The sequence below is a fragment of the Saimiri boliviensis genome, chromosome 11, assembly GCF_048565385.1.
Source record: "Saimiri boliviensis isolate mSaiBol1 chromosome 11, mSaiBol1.pri, whole genome shotgun sequence".
In the NCBI taxonomy this organism is placed as follows: Eukaryota; Metazoa; Chordata; class Mammalia; order Primates; family Cebidae; genus Saimiri; species Saimiri boliviensis.
In genome coordinates this window covers 47,630,162-47,644,964 of record NC_133459.1, presented here as the reverse complement: position 1 = coordinate 47,644,964, position 14,803 = coordinate 47,630,162, and the positions used below count along the sequence as shown (strand labels likewise).

At 36.4% G+C, this 14,803-nt stretch overlaps 1 protein-coding gene across 5 annotated transcripts in view; it reads left to right on the top strand.

The window, feature by feature from the left end:
* Positions 1-14,803, top strand: part of LOC101050152 (AGBL carboxypeptidase 4) — a 1,418,805-nt gene that overhangs the window by 766,278 nt on the left and 637,724 nt on the right. The gene's annotated exons all lie outside the window — the stretch shown is intronic.

The following is a 14,803-nucleotide window of genomic DNA, read 5'->3' as shown; positions in this document are numbered from 1 at the left end:
CCCACACATATGGAAACAGAATATTCAGACCTTGTATCTGTCTGCTCACTATAGGCAGCAGAATAGTGATTTTAAATGATAACTTTGTTTCCTCACCCCAAATAATACTTGAAGGGGTTCTTGTGCCTGGAACATTATAAAGACAGAAAAGCGATCAGTTAGGGAGAATTAACTCTAGAATATGTAGGGTAGATTCTTACAGTTATGTTCTCCAATGAAACACACCTCCCTGACTTCATGCCCTTTTGCAATGTGATACTAAGACTTTTCTCACGAAGATGTGTAATCTATTTTCCAGGCTTTCAGTCTGGACTAGCCTTAAGTCTTGTTTTGACTACTAGAATGTGTCAGAAGAAACACTTGTGATTTCTGAAGCTGGATAGACATTAAGAGGCTTGCCATTTCTGCTTTGGTTCTGTTAGAATGCTTCTGTTATTATGTGAAGTTGTCTACCAGCTAGAGAATGAGAAAGCACACAGGGAACTGAGGTATCCCAGATGACAGCCAAGCCAGGTGCCAAACATGTGAGTAGGGCCATCTTAGACCATCCAGTCCTAGCTTATTATCAAATGGCTGCAATGACATGAGAAATCCCATGTGACACTCACAGAACTACCCTAGACCAAATTTCTAATGGACATAATTTTGTGCAGATAAATGGTTATTACTGTAACTCACTAAGTTTTGAGGTGATTTGTCATATAGCAATAGATAACTACCATAGCAAAGAATCAACTGTTAAGGTTTACTGTTGTTATATATCCAAGGATAAGTTTCAGTGTTCTCAAAAGAGTCACAATTCATATATGTAGTTATATATATTTTAAAATATATATTTTAAAATATATAATATATGTTATATAATATATATATTTTAAAATATATAACATTCTATATATAAAATATATATATTTTATATGTAAAATATATATTATATATTTGACATTTAGTATATTAATGAATATTGAGTATATAATGCATATATATTTATATAAATGTGTTTACATTTATAGAAATATATAAAAATATATAAATGTAAACATAAATGTATATAAATATTTATATATACTTGTAATATATATTAATATATATATAAATTTATTTATGTTTACATAATATAAATTTATATATAAACATGTATTTATATAACATTTATATATTATATTTAGATATACATATATTTACATAAATGTATATATATAAATATAAATATATAATTCAGGGAACCAAGAGTGAGACAAAATATATAATACATTTATATAGGTATAAATTTATATTTATATAAATATAAATTTATATATTTTTATTTCAATAGCTTTTGGAGTTCATGTGGTTTTTGGTTACCTGGGTGAATTGTACAGTAGTGAAGCCTGACATTTTAGTGCATCCATCACCCAAGTGGTGTACACTGTTCCCAATTTGTAGTATTTTAAATCCATCATTCCCCTCTTTCTCTTCCCCGTTGTGAGTCTCCAAAGTCCACTATACCACTCAGTATGGCTTTGCATACCCATTGCTTAGCTCCCACTTATAAGTGAGAAAAATATTCACAGTTTTGAGACAGCATGGTTTAATGGAAAGGCATGGGATTTGTCTTCATGCACATTTGGGTCCTGGTTATCTGAATATCTCACCTAACCTCTTTGAACCTCTTTTCTCATCTGCAAAAGCAGAGAAGAAAAAAACCTAACTTTATAGGCTTAGTGTATGGATGGAGTGACCTAAAAGTAGCAGGGCAGATGGTGCTCAGCATGTAGAACCACCCAATACATGTGATTTTAAACCCACCCACTAAGCAGGATGGGGAATAACTGCTTAATGGGCTGCCTTCTGAAGTGATGGAAAATGTTTCCAAACTAGATATAGGTGGTGGTTGCAAAACATTGTTGTGACTGTGCTAAATGTAACTGAATTGTTTCCTTTAAAATTGTGGTTAATTTGTAATGTGAGTTTCACCTCAATAAAGCAAAGTAGGTGACTATGACATAGATGATCTGGGTTGGAACTGATGAAGCTGTAAAAAGTGAAACAGAAAAATGCAAGCCCTTATAGGAATAGAAAGGAACTGATATAGGAATAAAAAAGGTCATGGAGCAAGATATAACCAGCTGTTTAGCTGGCCAGGAAATCTGTGAGTTAGAGAGTATGTACTGTGCTACAGCTGAGCTGGGTTTCGTTCCTTCCTACAACTGTGACACTTACACTGCTTTAGTATTGTACTTTCTCTTATATGATTTTGCTAGTCTAAAATGCTACTTGGCTTCCCTGAGGCAAAAATTTATGCTAATACTGCTTTTCAATTTGGGTTGGAGGCAATCTTAGGGAACCAAGAGTGAGACAAAAAGGAAATTAATATGGAGAAGAGGTGGAGGAAACACACATAGGCACATTACCGGCTGGCCACAGCTTTGTTTCACAGTCTTTCTCATTTCTCGTTAGTGAAAAATGTGCCCTATAAAGCATCAACTCTCTCCATACATTAGGTTGTGCCACCTGGTCCCCAGCAGCTGCTGACAGCAGCAGAGGCATCAGCAGAGTGAATCATAGGTTACAGAATGAGTCACTAAGGAGATGGATGGTATGCAACCAGTGCCCTCCGTGCTGGCCCACCTGTGGCCTGAAGTCTCATGAGTCCAGTCAGGTGAGCCAATATGCATGTGTGGGCATCAAGCAGGTACCATAGTTATTGCACCTCAGCAACAACAAGGAAGTCCTTGGTGCAGGAGGCAAGAGTTGTATGACACAAGACAGGAAGACAAGCTCTATTGGGTTATTCCTAAAACATAAAACTCTAGGGCTGCACCCACAATAGGCCTAGCTGGCTGAACAGGCAGAGTGCCAAGGCAACATGACCCCCACCATAAAGATGGTGAAAGAGCTCAAAAAGCCTCACTCCAATGAAGTTACACCCTTTCTTCTCCAACCTCCAAGACTGTGGTTGGTGCCAGGTGATCTTTCTAGAAGGTCATCAGTAACATCAAGGAAAAACCATGCTTGAGCAACCTCAAGCCAAGGTTGAGGTGGGGAGGTGAATAATTTGGTTGAGTATTCTCATCTGGACCGTTTCTCTAATTGCTGTCCCCTAGATCACAGCAATTTGGCATTATCTTGCAAACACTGAACAATTACATAATAACCAGCAATTCTACTTTTAGGTAAGTATGCAAAAGAAACTCTTAAAACATGTATCAGGATACAAGATTGATCATAGTAGCCTTGGTCATAATGGTAAAAATCTATAATTTATTTTGAAAATAAATATATGGTTTAGTATTCTTGGGTATTGGTTCCAGGACCCCCCTCAGATATCAAAATCTGTGGCTGTCAAGTCTCTTATATAAAATGGGGTAGCATTTGCATATAACTTATAAATCCTCCCATACACTTAAAATTATCTCTGGATTACTTTAAATACCTAATAAAATGTAAATGATATATAAATAGTTGTTATACTATATTTTTTAAAGAATTATGTTATTATTGTGTTGTTATTTTTATTATTTTTAAGTGGTATTTTTAATTCACTGTTGGTTTAATCTGTGGATGCAGAACCTGCAGATACAGAGAACCAACTGTAAACCAAACAAAATAAAGTAAAATAGGGTCATATGCAGACAGAGGATGAGAGTGTCTCATGAAGCATGGATTCACACTAACTTAATTCCGTGTACCCAACATTCTCTAAAACAAATAAAATTTTTTTCTTCCTATTCTAAATCTCAGTTGAATCATAACATAGAACACTTGGAATTCCTAGAATGCAGTGATTTATTTCCTACCTTTGCATAGAATGGTTGTTTGGCCTGCTATGCTCCTTCTATAGCCCCTCCTTTTCATTCTCTAGGCCTCAGCCTAAGGTAATATCCTCCCTTTGGGAAGCAGCAGTGGAGCATTTATAGACTCCAAGACCCACAGGTGCGGTGCATAGTCTATTCATGAGGCCAGCTTTCTGTGAGTAATGAATAATATGGTGATGAGATCACTGACCCAGCTCATGTTAATAGAATCAAGAAATTATAGTGGGCTTTCTAGTAGAGAGTATCGGTTCTGTCAGATAGAAAAGCAGAAATAATGATAATTAGGCATTTGGAAAAAATGTGAGCAAAAGTCTAAAAGAGAAAGTGTATAAAATATATTCCAGGAAAAATGAGAGGTCTATATTCTGTCAACATGTAAACACAGTGACAGGAACCTAGAGGCTGATAAGTTTAACATATTGGCCTTGAGGTAACATTTGAAGGTATTGATAATCTTGTTAAGGAACTTGTACTTTATACTGGTGACAGTGTGAAATTACTGAATGGCTTTTAGGCAGGAAGGCAATGATCAAAGCTTTTTGTGGGAAAACTATTTGACAATTATGTGTGGAAAGGATAAGAGACATTCAGAAGATTCAGAAGCTCTACAGGAAGCCTCAGTATAAACATGGGTGTGGTCATCTAGACTATTGTGGACACCAAGTTAGTCATATTGAAAGGGCTAATAGTGTGTTTCTGAAACATCAAATTAATCTTGCTCCAAAATGGGGAAGAAAAGAGTCATGAAGTCAAAAGTCATGAGGATTATCAGTAAGTCAGGATATAAACAAGCCAGCGCAAGAGGTCAAGGGTAAGATTCTGGTTGTAGCAAAGGGTTAAGACTTCTGCTTTTAAGTGATTATGAAGTAAAAGCTGAACAGAACTATGAAGGACCAGGTTAGAACTCGTGTAAAGGTGATATATTTGGAAATGAGAGAATAGTTTGACAAGAGATAGAACGTAGAGGACTAGTGGCTATAGACTGATGTATTGCCTATGGACTTTAATACTTCAGCAGCTTAAATTGTTCTAGATGTACACTTCAGGCAACTCAAGTTTCTAATCTATACTATGCAAAGTTTTTTCTACAAAGAGAAATTATATAAATACCTAATAACATATTAGAGTTCTGGGAGACTCAGTTACGAATTAGTATGAAGAGAGCTACAGGACCAAGTTAAACCACTAAATTACTCTGGAAAGGTAGGCAGATAGACATGGGAGTGCAAGACTTGCCTGAGTACCATCATAGAGCTCTTGGCTCCCTACAAGACATTAACATGAAAAATTAGAGTTTTGATCATGCCATATATAACAGTATCCATTTGTTTAATTAAACAATTGAGGCTGTTGTTAGTTTGGGTCATTTTAAAAAATGTTAAAAGTAAAATTAAACACATAATTAAGCTGACAAAAGATAAAGACCCTGATGCTCCAAGTTGAAGGCAGTTAATTTATATGAAGCTGGGTCCCTGAAGGCACCACAGTTTATTAAATTACCAAGGCAGGGATGTACTAAAATATATTATTTAGCTGTTAAATGCTAAATTGCTCTGACACTTTTAAGGTCCACAAGATGCAGTCAATTACAATGCCTTGTTAGCTGGCTGTTGTTTTTCTTCATGGAAGGGTCCAGAACATAAAGCTGGAGACTTCTTCCTTATTTTCCATTACTAGAGGCATCTATGTCCTATTCTTAGTTGATCACATAATCATAAATTCATGGGTGGATAGACTCCAGGAGTTTATTATTAATAATATTTAGTTGAGAGGACCAATGCTTAGTGTACTAATACTGGACATTATTCAACCATGTATCCCTTTTTTCCTTTCTTCCCCCATCCCTTTTCCTTCCTTATTCCCTCCCTCAATTGCTTTCTTATTTTTCTCTTTCTTTTTCTTATTTACTTCCTTCTTTATATCCTCCCTCCTTTCTTCTATCTCTTCTCTGTCTCCTTCCTTCCCTCATTCCCTCCCTCCTTCTTTTCCTTTTCTTGTCTGTTTTTCTTCTGAACCATTTTTCTCAACTCTTATCACATTCTCAAGAGTATACTAATTATTCAATTCCTTTCCAGTTGTGGAGTTCATAATTAAATGCTAGTTGCCTCGTCGAGGTAGGAATATCCTTGACAACAGCTTCCCAAAGTCGACATTCAGTCTCCACTCATATTCGTTTAGCCACAAGCCGCATATCACTTTCCAAAGAAGCCCAGTTTTTCTCTTAACAAATATATCTCTGGTGATAATGTGAAAAGTTTTGCTTAAAGTAAACTCAAATTTGCCTCCCTGTGCTTCCATGCTGAGTGAATGTTTCTCTTCTCATATTATTTTCTTTATGACTTTCTACCAAACCTTATTCTAAATCTGGAAGATTTCTTGACTGGTCTGTCCATATCAATTTCTTCACTCATGCCTTCGCTCTTGTTATCTCTCCAGAAATTTTTCCCTTTGTCTATATTTTTTAAGTGTCATCTATCTTCCTCACTTATCTAGTCCTCACCAAACTCTTAAAACTCCTAGTCAGTCCCAACCAGATGTACATGTCATTGTCTGGAATGTGTTAGGCATATACATTATACATTGCCCCATTTAGGAGCTGTTTTGGAGTATGTTCCTACAGATTATTTATGGAAAGGCAGGAGCTTTTCCATAAAAGGAGTAGAGAGAGACTATGGTGCTGGCTCTAAACCTCACCCAATAGGTAGCTAAGCAAGCTCCTTCTGCTGAAAAATTCTCTAGTTGCTCAAAATTTATAGAAATGCTTGGTCGCAACAGTTGAATGGCCAGTTCCACAGAAGTATGATGAAACCTGTGGAGTATCCCACAGGTGAGTGGGCACAGTGATTGGAGATCAAAGCTAGATGGTATTTCAGAACTAAAGCAAACAAACATAATTTTAGTTACCAGTAGGTACAGGTGACAAAATGAATCCCAGGAAGGTGAAGTGTCATTCCTGAGGTTATACCTTTCCTAACTTTACTAATTTTAACTAACTTTACTAACATTAACTAGCAGAATTAGACATAAATACAGAGCAAAGCAGTCCTAAGATGATAAAATTACAAAGCAGGTCATGAGAGCTCTGAACCCTTGGGATCCCTTGGCATTTTTCATATGCCTTTGTCACTTATCATAGCCTATCTGAGATTACAGTTGCTTGTATACCTCTTTATCTCCTTCTTGGGCCAAAAAGCTCTCTAAAAACAGAGCTGGGGCCTTATTCATTTCATGTAGCAGCAGCACTGAAGTCTTAGTCTCGAGTTACTGGGGATAGAGGTTTTAACGTATTGCCTTTGTGAATACTTGTGAGGTATATTGCTATGTAGTATTTGGTGCAGCAAAGCTAAGGCAACTGACCTTGCAGTTTTCCTCTAAGTGTGTCTCTGACTCCATTACCATAACCTAAATTGCCTTCCTCCAGCCTCCTATTTGGTCTCTACCTGCATCCCTGCATTCTCAGTCCCACACAACCCCCCACATCCAGGTATAATTGATATATTGCTGAAACTATTATTCTCAGTAACTTTTATTTTCCTAAAATATATTCCTTGACACCTCCTACACACATATACTATGCACACAACCTATAAAATTGAAAATAAATTCTTCACTCTTTTAAGGTCCTCCAAAATGGTTCCAATCTCCCTTCCTATTACTATTTTCTAAGGACTCCATGAATGGGATTTCATACTGGCCTCCAAGCATGCATAAAACATACTCCTGCTCCAAATTTCCCAGCTGTGTGCTTTTGCTCAGGTTAATCCATAGAGCCAGAATACACTGTGATTCCTTTTTTATTGCAATCATTTCTATCATTTAAGCCTCTTAGGAACTTATACCCTCCCCATCATGACTTTCTTGCTTTCCAAGACCTGGTAAACTGTCTCTCCTTCAGTTTAAAGCTGTATTTTATCTTTCAGGAGATCTCCTAAAATTTTGAATTAAGTCATAGTTATAATGTGCGATTGATTTTCATTTGTTCATTAATTCATTCATATATCAATAGTTATTGACTGTAAATACTTGTTTTGCTGCTTCAGCCTTTAAAAGTTGAAGAAAACTGGGGATCCTTTAGCATTGAGGGCTCATAGTCCAGCAAAAAAGACAAGATATTTGTAAACATACACTAATAATGTGGTCAAACCATAAAAATAGGTATGTACAGAATCCGGTAGAAGCAAATAGGAAAGAACCAAGTACTTTGATTACTAGAAATGTCAGAGAATCTACCAAATATTAGGTGACATTTGAACTGTGACCAAGGGATGAGTAAGAGTCTGCCAGAATCAGAGAAGAGTGTTGGATCAGCGAGTGGATTTTTACCACATTATAAGCTTGAGGAGGAGGAAATTTTCTTATCTTTTTATTCTCTTTCCTTCTGTCCTGCATGTAGTTAACACTCAAATAAATATTTGTTGAATAAGTAAGTGAATGAATGTGTGAAGGAGTACTTGTTCTAAACGCTAGCTTGATGATGAGGCAAAAACTAAAATAGTTCCAAGAGTTATCCTAAATGAATGTCTTCTTTGTGAGGGCCTATTTACCAATTGCTGAAGGGCTCCATTAAAAATGTAGATATGATAAAATATAGCTGTATATAGATATTTGTCTTTGTTCAGGTCACCTCCTGAGGCAAATTCCCAGATATGGAATTGCTGGATGGAAGGAGGAGTGTCAGAATTGATATATATTATTGAATTGCTTTTCAAAAATATGTATCAAGCAAAACAAAGAAACTCATAGTTATTGATTTTCCATAATGTGTTAATTGCTGTGCTATCATTTTAAAATATGTATCAGCTTACCAAAATCTCACAATTATATTGAGGACTAATTACTATTTCCACATTACAGAGTAGAAAACGAAAACTCTGAAAAGTTAAGGGACCTGTCTTAGGTCCGAGAGATAGTAAATGACAAAGCTACGATTAAAATTCATGTCAAAGATTTCAAAGTCTAAATCTTGTCTACTACTATACACAGTAGAAAGGATAAGCTTATTATATTGGTTTGAGTGGAATGGCAAATTTGTTTGGGCATTCATGAAAGATCAACTTGAAGGCAATTGCATGAAATATGAATACTAAGTCATAGATTTATTTTTGTTCTCATAAGCAAGAACAAGTAAATACCAACTCTAATTCTTAGCAAATACAACACATTCATTCATTTGTTCATTTATTCATTTGTCAGACATTTACTGAGTATGACTATGTCATGTGATTCATATATGGTCTGGGATTTATACATGCAAATATATGATATTCCTTCTAAATTAACTCCAGAAATATGGGGCACATGTTTGGGGATGAGATGTCAATTTCTGTACACAGTAAATGTCAATTTCAGGGACACGATAGAAAAATGAGACAGAGCATCATCATCATCACCACCATAATCATCATAATTACTATTATTATTATAGTATGTTATGATATTTATTAACATAGTGGCCAGTGTTTATTGATTGCAAACTAATTGCTAACCATAATGCTAAGTGCTTAACATGTATTATCATAATCTTCACAACCCTCTGAGAAAGGTACCCTATCTCTGTTGGCCAGATGAGGAAAAGTGAGATTAAGTAAGTTCTCAAGATCAAACAGCTAGTAAGAGATTGTTCTTGTTGGCTAGCTAAGTAATTTTATCTTCATTTTGCAGATAGGAAAATTAGGCTCAGAAAGTCAAGAAAATTAAAACTTTCTCAAGGCCACACAATTACAAAGTGGTTCTCAAATGGCTCCTTCCCAAGAGGCATGATCCTGAGAGGGACTGCTAAGCTCTGGGCAAGGAGTAATATCTTAGAAGCTGTGGTTGGAACACTGCAGTATATGTGTTCCTGAGGGCAGACTTCAGTGTGAAGAACCGAAAGGGAAAATTGAAAGACAGAGTCTTGGGTGGGTTACGGAATCAAAAAGCCAGTAGACCAGCCAAAGGAACAGCAAATCATAAAGGCCAGGAAGGGTTAGGTATAAAGGGAGTGTCCAGATGTAAAACTAGAATAAAAATTTTATTAATCCTGAGGGCTAATCATCCAAACCGAAGGAAGTCTCAAGAACCTTTGAAAATCATAAATAGAGTTAACCCTACTTTAACTAAATTCATTCAATTACAAATTAACCTAAATTAAGTCAAATTATTTTAGTTGTTTCTTTGTTCCAAAGTATGTTTGGCTGAATATTAAAAAATATCTTTCAGTTGGCTCTAGTGATTGTATTGTGTGCTATTTGTGGTATTAATAGCTACCCTTCAAGATGGCTTCCAGTGATCTTCACTTTAAACTCTTCTGTAGTCTCTGCTCACACTATACCATGTTTAGTATGTGTGATAAATAAAATCTGGCATTAGTGATGATAAGGTTATATTACTTGATAAGCTATATTGCTCTGAGATAGGGTTATAAAAGATATGGTGGGTCCTATCTTGGTTGCATTCACTCTCTTTTTTCCTCTCTGATTATTTGCTCTGGGTAAAGCCAGCTTCTATGTCACAAGAGGTTCTATGGAATGTCCTATGTAATGGGGTACTGAAGCTTCCAAGCCATGCCAATGAGCTTGGAAGCAGTTCCTCTAGCTCCAGTCAAGTTTTCAGATGTCTGTAGCACTACAGCTTGATGAAAACCTTATGAGAGCCTTGAGCTAGAACAGTTTAGCTAATTTACTCCTAAATTCCTCATTCACAGTCACTGTGAGCGATAATAAGGGTTTGCTGTTTTAAGCCACTAGAGTTTTTGGAGTAAGTTGTATACCAAAATATATAGCCAATGCACTATTTTATTACCCAAGTGTAAGGAAAATAGACATTTGCATTCAATAGCTCTTTCTCAGAGCTTTGGCTGATCTCTTGTGTCAGCATCTGGGATTGTGAATTTCCCATCTATTGTCTAGTCTAGGCATGATTACCATAAGGATGAAAACAAATGTAAGATAGGGAGCTGTTACCCTGATGTGTTGAGTTGAAGGAAATGTGTGGTCTAGAAGCACATGACCAGGTGGAAGTCAAAAGACTGATAATAAATTATTGAAGCTGCAGTGGTAGTAAACAAGACTCAGAGATTTAGCATAGGGCATGACTGGTGATCTAGATTCTTCACTCTTTGGGCAGGTCCACCTGTCTTTAAGCAGATGGATTTGTCTATCTGCAAAGAATGTGTTTCTACATCCAGACTCCAACAACTCTGCCATCATGTACTTATGTGTTTCCAGTGAATGTGAGAGACCAGAAACTGTGTATGTGTGTATGTGTGTGTGTAGCGTGAAAGTTTGTTTACATGCATGCACTTCTACCAATAATGAGATTTATTTTCCATTTTCCTCTAAATTCATTCCACTTAGCAAGTTGGGAATTAATCTATCTTATCAAATGAGGAGTAACTTGTGATATGTCCAATTAGCTAACTCTGGGCAATTCTTTCTCTTCCTGGAATTCTGTCATCATAGATGTGGTAGAGACAATACCCTGTGTAGATACAATTTAAGAAAAATTAGGGTATAACCACATGTAGTACAGAGGCCCCTGGCAGACTGTCCCTTTACTGGGCAGGCCAAATTTGATAGATCAGCTGAGAGATTGTGTTTGCTGTAAAGATCCAAGACCACATTCAGGAATAGGTGTTGCTAACACTATTAGCTCATCATCTGTGAGTTTCCTGTCATGGCAACCCTATTGTCATAGATATCTGTTTAGTGTCCCATGTGGAACTGAGAAGATGCCCTTGGTCATCCTACTTTATTCACCTACTGATGGAAGCCCACTTCTCTATTTTTTTAGGTTTTGCTATCAGAATTCTAGTGTGTGCAGGATAAATAAACCATAGAACCAGGCTATATTACTTGAAATTCTGGCTCATCACTTGATATCAAGGAAATTTGGAAAAGCCACTTGCACTCTCTAAGCTTTATTTTCCTGGACTGTGGAAAAAGATAAAAATAGCCCTTATCTCAAAGGATTGTTGTGATAATTAAATGAATTAATGCATGTAAACACCTTAAAACAGTGCCTGGCACATAGTAAATGCTCAATATAGCTTACCTATTACTCTCTTTATTAGTTCTATGAGGCATCCTGGTTTAGAAGAAAGAGCTTGGGTTTTAGAGTTGGATGCATTTGGCTCTGTGACCATGAACACGTTACTGACGTCTTTGTACCTCAATTTCTTCATCTGTAAAAAGGCAAGATATTACCTATATTGGAGGTTATTTTAAGGATTAAATAAGATCATGCATACATATATTTGAGTCATAGTAGATAAAAAATATAGTTTTCTTCTCTTTCATTGTCCAAGTTATAAATGCTAACTCAAAAATCTGCATTTTTGAAAAGTGGCATCCGTTATCCTAAGAAAAATATCTGTGAAGAAGAGTACACTGTTGTAAAGAAAGGCAAATGGTTCTGTGTTAAGCATCAGATGGGCAAAAGCATTTAAGTTCATGGTTGGCTGCTTTGTGAGTTTTCATAAAAATAAAATCTAACAGATATAATTAAGTATGCAGCATTTAGAATGAGAGTAGGCACTCCTCTTCATTGTGTGGGCAATAAAACCTGAAAGAAAAAACAATCAATATGTTGGTGCAATTAAGTTTTCAGCTACAGATAACTAATTTCAATCCTCATGGTTTTCCTAGGGTTCAAATATATTGCTTATTCTTCTTAAAATATTAATATAGCCCTGAATTATTTATCGAGCCAAGAAACACTGTACTCTTTTAACATGGAAGAGAATGGAAGGTTATTTCATGTCAGCACCGTGAAGACAATAATAAATCTGAAATGTAAATAATACCTCTGAGAATAAAGCCTGGTTGAAGGCCACAGCATGTGTTTTCTAGACTTTTTCTTTTGTGATACAGAAGTTGGAAAGCCAATAGACAATGCTCTTCTGGACTTGGGATTCTGTTGGGGTTGCCAGTAGCTTGTGCAGTGTTGAGGTCCCTCTAGAAGTTTTGATCACTTATGATAAGATTATTTATTTTCATGTAATTTAAAGAACCTACTGTAATAGTCACAATAGCTATTATTTATGGCATTTTTACTATGTTCTGAGTACTATGCTGAGTGCTCATATACATAACCTTTACATCTTTACTCTTAACAACTCTGTAAAGCAGGTACGGTGACTTTCCCTGTTTTACAGGAGAAGATACTGAGACGAAGAAAGGTTAAATGTTTTGAATCACTGGCCTCTGACTCCAGAGCTCTTTTCCTTATGTAACAACTTGCTGCCTCTACCCAAAGACAACATGAATTCCTCTTGCCTCTGGCATTCTACAGCAGAAAGCCTGTGCTTCTGCTGCACTCTGCTTGACTTTGTAGACATTTTTTCATGTTGGTATTCTACACTATTGTAGTGGAAAAAGCATAGTCTTTGAAGGCAAACAGACCTGGGTTTGATTTTCATGTCTCCTCTTACTAGCAGAATTATCTTAAATTACCTAGTATTCAGAATAAACCTCTGTGGTAGGAATGTTATTGTCTCATTTTATCACTTAGGAATCTGCGGTTTAGAGAGGTTAAATAACTGGACCAAGGTCCTACTCCAAGTATGTGAAGGAATTGAGCTTGAACCTAGCTCTATCAGAAGCTTCCAAATTTATCTACATAATTACAAATATTCAAAATTGCAATGTGATATCCTGGAGATTATCTAGTAGCCTCCCCAGTTTGTAGATGAGAAAACAAGGCCCAGAAAGAGTTTAGGTATTATTACCTTCATTTTACAGAGAACAAGATGAGAAAAGAAAGGCTAAAACTCCTGAATTCTGTACTTTTCTAGAACTGCCTAGTGTTTTGAAGTATTCCTGTTGAGAAGGGTTTTGCCACTTCTCTTGATGGAAGGGCTACTTACTCTATTAGATAGTGGTACAAAGGAAGCTATTATGGAATGATGCATGTAGAGAAATTCTCTCTTTTCCTTTTGTTAACATTGAAATGACTTTTATTTGCTTTGACCTTGGTTTTCTTTTCATCATTAAGAGGGATATATCATGTGTTTAAATATTGCATTATTAATAATATTTGCCTGAGTGCAGTGTCATGATCAATTTTTCATGTGCATCATTCTTTATGCAGCACTAGTTGAATTTCAAACAGAGCCTTACCTTCACCTCTCCTCTCCTCAGTGACAGTCTTCAGCAAGAAGAATGGCAGGCCTGAAACTCCTTATCCACATGGGAGATCAAAAATGCCTCTCTAGGTCAGCCCCAAATTCTTTTTGAGATTAGGGCATCATGAGGTAACTGTGAGGAAGTGGTGGGTATCTTTCTAAACCTAAACCTTGTAGCAGAGAGTCCAGGTGTTATCAAAGCCCTAAACGTCCCTTAATCTCCTATGACTCTATTGTCTCATCCAAGTCACCTCCCTCCCATTCCTTCTCACCTCTCCTCTTCCATCTTTCCTTCTGAAAACATTCCTAGTTGGCAATGGATCTCTCCATTCTGATTGTGAGGCAGGCACTCACAAAGCAGTGTGATTGGCAGTATGATCTAGGAAGGCACAGGGGGTATGTGTGTGTATGTGTGTATACACACACACACACACACACACACACACACACACTTCTTGTACCTTCCTAGATAAATATACACACTCCTGTAACAGCTTCCTTTACCTTAAACTAATACATTAGTTTAAAAGTAGGGAACACATTTATTTCTGCCCAGTATTATATTTATTTTAATAAATACATTTATTTATTTTTGAACCCCTGTGTGGGTAAAATTTTCTTAATACACTTGTTTCCCCAGATAGCTTCTTGGCATATGGCCATATTGGCATATTGTTCATCTCCCAGAACTCCAGAGAATATTTGAAATAGGGGATAGGTATGCTTGCCCCCAAGTTCACTAATAAGTCTAGTTAATGAAAACTGCATTAATTTGGTGATTTGTGCATGAAACTTTTCACTCCAAACTGCTAAATACCTCTTCTAAGCCTACAGTTCCAGACTGTATGGGAAGCAGTCCTAGGTGGGGTTTTCATCTTTACCACAGCAGCCTTTCAGTTGCTTT